At 43.3% G+C, this 3719-nt stretch overlaps 1 pseudogene; it reads right to left on the bottom strand.

Moving 5' to 3' along the window:
* Nucleotides 1-1954: 1954 nt before the first annotated feature.
* Nucleotides 1955-2194, bottom strand: LOC122218390 (annotated as a pseudogene).
* Nucleotides 2195-3719: the final 1525 nt, after the last annotated feature.

Here is a 3719-nt window from a genome sequence, read left to right as displayed (position 1 = left end):
AGAAATAACTTCTGTTCCCACAAAAAACTTTGCAGGTATTTTATTCATAATTTTCCCAACCGGAAATAACCCGAATGCTTTTCAATGGGAGAATTCATAAACACTTATGGAACTTCCATGCACTGGAATGCTATTGAGCAAGACAAAGGAAAAAATTACTGCCGAATGTAACAACATGGGTGAACTTCAAATGCATTAGGCTGAATGACAGCAGCAAGACCAAGAAGACAACATACTCTGTGATTCTGATTTCTGGACAAGGTAAAACTAATGGGAAGAGAAAAATGGGACAGTGGTTTTGAGGAGCTGGTCACAGAGGACATTATTGGGGGTAACGGAACTCCTCTGTACTTTGCTTATAATAGTGTCAAAATTGTAGAACTGTACATCAAAAAGAGTGCATTTTACTGTACGTAAATTAAAAAGTGAATAAAGCAAAACAAAAAAAATCATGAAGACATAATCAGGAATATCAGACATAGGGTCACCTGAGTGGCTCAGTCAGTTGAGCATCTGACTTTGGCTCTGGTCAAGATCTCATAGTTCGTGGGTTCCAGCCCCACAGGGGGCTCTGTGATGACAGCTCAGAGCCTGGAGCTTGCTTCGGATTTTCTGTCTCTCTCTCTGCCCTTCCCCTGCTTATGCTCGCTTTCTCCCTAAAATAAGTAAATAAACATTAAAAAAAAAAATATCAGATATAAAGTAGGAGAAAGTATTGTAGAGGTGTATTAAGTAATTAATAGAATTTTATCTTTTATGTTTTTTTGGTATTTTTAAAATGTTTTTAGCGTTAATTTTTAAAATTTGTTATGTTACGGTTTCCTTTCTAACACAAAAGAAAACTTGGATCAGCCTGTTGGCATTCAATATATTTTTGTCTAAAAAAAAAATAAAGATAGGGGCACTTGGGTGGCTCAGTCGGTTAATCGTCCCACTCGATTTTGATTCAGGTCATGATCTCACAGTTGTTGGTTTCAAGCCCAAGTCAGACTCTGTGCTGACAGCACTAAGCTTGCTTGGGAGTCTCCCTCTCTCTTTCTCTCTCTGCCCCTCCCCCACTTATGCTTGTTCTAGCTCTCTCAAAATAAATAAACATTAAAAAATAAAGATAGTGGGGGCGCCTGGGTGGCTCAGTCGGTTAAGCGTCCGACTTCAGCTCAGGTCACGATCTCACGGTCCGTGAGTTCGAGCCCCGGGACTGGCTCTGGGCTGATGGCTCAGAGCCTGGAGCCTGCTTCCGATTCTGTGTCTCCCTCTCTCTCTGCCCCTCCCCCGTTCATGCTCTGTCTCTCTCTGTCTCAAAAATAAATAAACGTTAAAAAAAAATTAAAAAAAAATAAAGATAATGATTTGTAATGTAATACTTAATATTAACTTGTGATACATTAAAAAAAATTTAATGTTTATTTTTGAGAGAGAGAGATAGTGAGAAAGGGAGGGGTAGAGAGAGAGGGAGACACAGAATCCAAAGCAGGCTCCAGGCTCTGAACTGTTGGCACAGAGCCTGCCATGGGGCTCAAACCCGTGAACTGCTAGATCATGACCTGAGCCAATCATGACCTGAGCGGAAGCCTGACGCTTGACTGACTGAGCCACCCAGGTGCCCCTAACTTGTGATACTTAAAAAAACAAAACAAAACAAAACAAAAAATATGTCAGGGCTCCTGGTGGATCAGTTGGTTGAGTGTCCGACTCTTGATTTCTGCTCAGGTTGTGATCTCATGGTGGTGGGATTGATCCCAGAGTTGGACTCTGTGCTAAACATGGAGCCTGCTTGCCATCCTCTCTCTCTCCCTGTCCTTCCACTGCTCTCTCTCTCAAAAAAAAAAAAAAAAAAAAGAAGTCAAACATTTTGAATTCTCTGAATATCCCAGTTTAATTTTAATTTGTAACTTTAATTTTTTACACATTAAAACACTCATAATTGAAGTATACTTATTTTATGTACAGTGAGTTAGCATGAAGGTATGTATCTTGAATATCTGCAATTAAGGTAGGCCTCTTGGATGATCCACTCAAGGAGGTTCACTTCATCCAACTTGATAGAACCTCTATCTTTCGCACACTGACGAAAACACTGGTGGCACATATCGAGGCCATATTTATGGATCAGAAGGCACCATTTTGAGCAGACGTCTCAAGAACTGGGGCCAGATTTCCTGGGATGGCTCCAGTAGAGCTGCTGGTGACCCATCTCACTCTCTCAGATGCAATGAGTCAAAGGCCCAATTTAATTTCTAAATTGAAGACAATTTGCCGCTAACAGGGGTTCTGTAAATGGAAACAAGGAAAATAAGAAATCATGTACAAACTTAATTTTGCCTTTCCTTTTTATTTGTCTCTGACTCTCCTTTCCCTTTGTAAATCTAACATTATGCAGCTATGTTCTTTTATGACTCCATTTTAGAACACAAAGTTTAATAATTATATTTGTTGACAATATTTCTCCTCTTCTATCAATCTTCTCATCCTGTGGAGTTTCAATATCAATTCGATAATCATTATACATCGGTACTATAATACTGTTTTCACACTTGTGTTCTTTCTTACGTTCAATCAGTGGTTCTCTTGAGTGCACTTTCTTGATTTTTACAGAAAAATTAATTAACAAATTTCCCAAGGCTTTGTTAAACCTGAAAATATCTTTCTGTTGTGCAAACAGGTGAGTGACAATTTGTCTATATTCAGTCACCATGGGTGATATGCTATCCCCAGAGGTTTCTGAAACTGTGTCTCCCTGATTTTAATCAACAAATGTGATAAGGATTCGTGCTTGACACTTACCTAATATTATTATTATTTTTTTTACTCTACTTCCATATCTCTTAGAACATGCTTGATTTCAGTGCTTTTACTACTCAGGGATCTTATGATTCCTCCTGGTGTTGGTTCTGTTCCACTCCATTTTGATTTATTTTATTATTTATTGGCAATGTGCATAGGTTGTAGTTGGTTCCAGGGGCTGCTGAGGTCCTCCCCTGTGCCTTAACATCCAGTGGCAGGGACCGGCCAGGCAGCAGTGGTGGCCAGAGCCAGCAGTGTGCACACACCCTGCTGTGGGGGCCAGCTGCAGGTACCTGCGTAGTGGCAGGGGCTGGCTGCAGACACACATCTACTGCTGGGACTCAGGCCGGGAAGCAAGAGCTGGGACCAGCCGTGGGTTACGTTGGCAGCTGCAGGAGCCCTGGGAGTCAGTCTACATTACTCTGTTCTCTGGATCTTGCTGCAGTGCGTGGCAGTGGAGGCCGGTGACAGGATAGAGGGCTTGCTTCCGGCCCACAAGCACCCGTGAAGGGCCTGGGTGTGGTCGGTGTGCTTTCCTGGGGTTGCACAGTCTCCCTGAAGGTGTGTGCGCTGAAGTGGAGACTGGTGGCAGGTGGCAGGTGGCAGGTCAGTGGCATGAAAGCACACAGCTGGAGGGGTGGTCCTGAGTACATGCCTGGGGTGGGGATCAGCTGTCGTGATCTAGAGTGGTGTCCTGTACCCATGAAGCTTCAGAGGCCTGGGCTGGCTGCCAGTGCAGTTCCCGGGCTCCAGCAGGGCTGGGGGCAGGGGGTGGGAGGTACTCAGATGGCTAACATCAGCAATTGCTAATTCCTGTGGGGCAAAAGCTAGTGAAATCTGCAGGGTGTCTGCGGTGGCCGCACTGCCCATCACTTTCCTTTCACTGGTGAAGGCTGCTGGATTTGTCTGCAGAGCACGTCACTGTGAACCATGTT

Source organism: Panthera leo, chromosome B1 (assembly GCF_018350215.1).
Source record: "Panthera leo isolate Ple1 chromosome B1, P.leo_Ple1_pat1.1, whole genome shotgun sequence".
NCBI classification, from domain to species: Eukaryota; Metazoa; Chordata; class Mammalia; order Carnivora; family Felidae; genus Panthera; species Panthera leo.
Note: the sequence above shows the minus strand (reverse complement) of the source record. Positions and strands in the feature narration are given on the sequence as shown.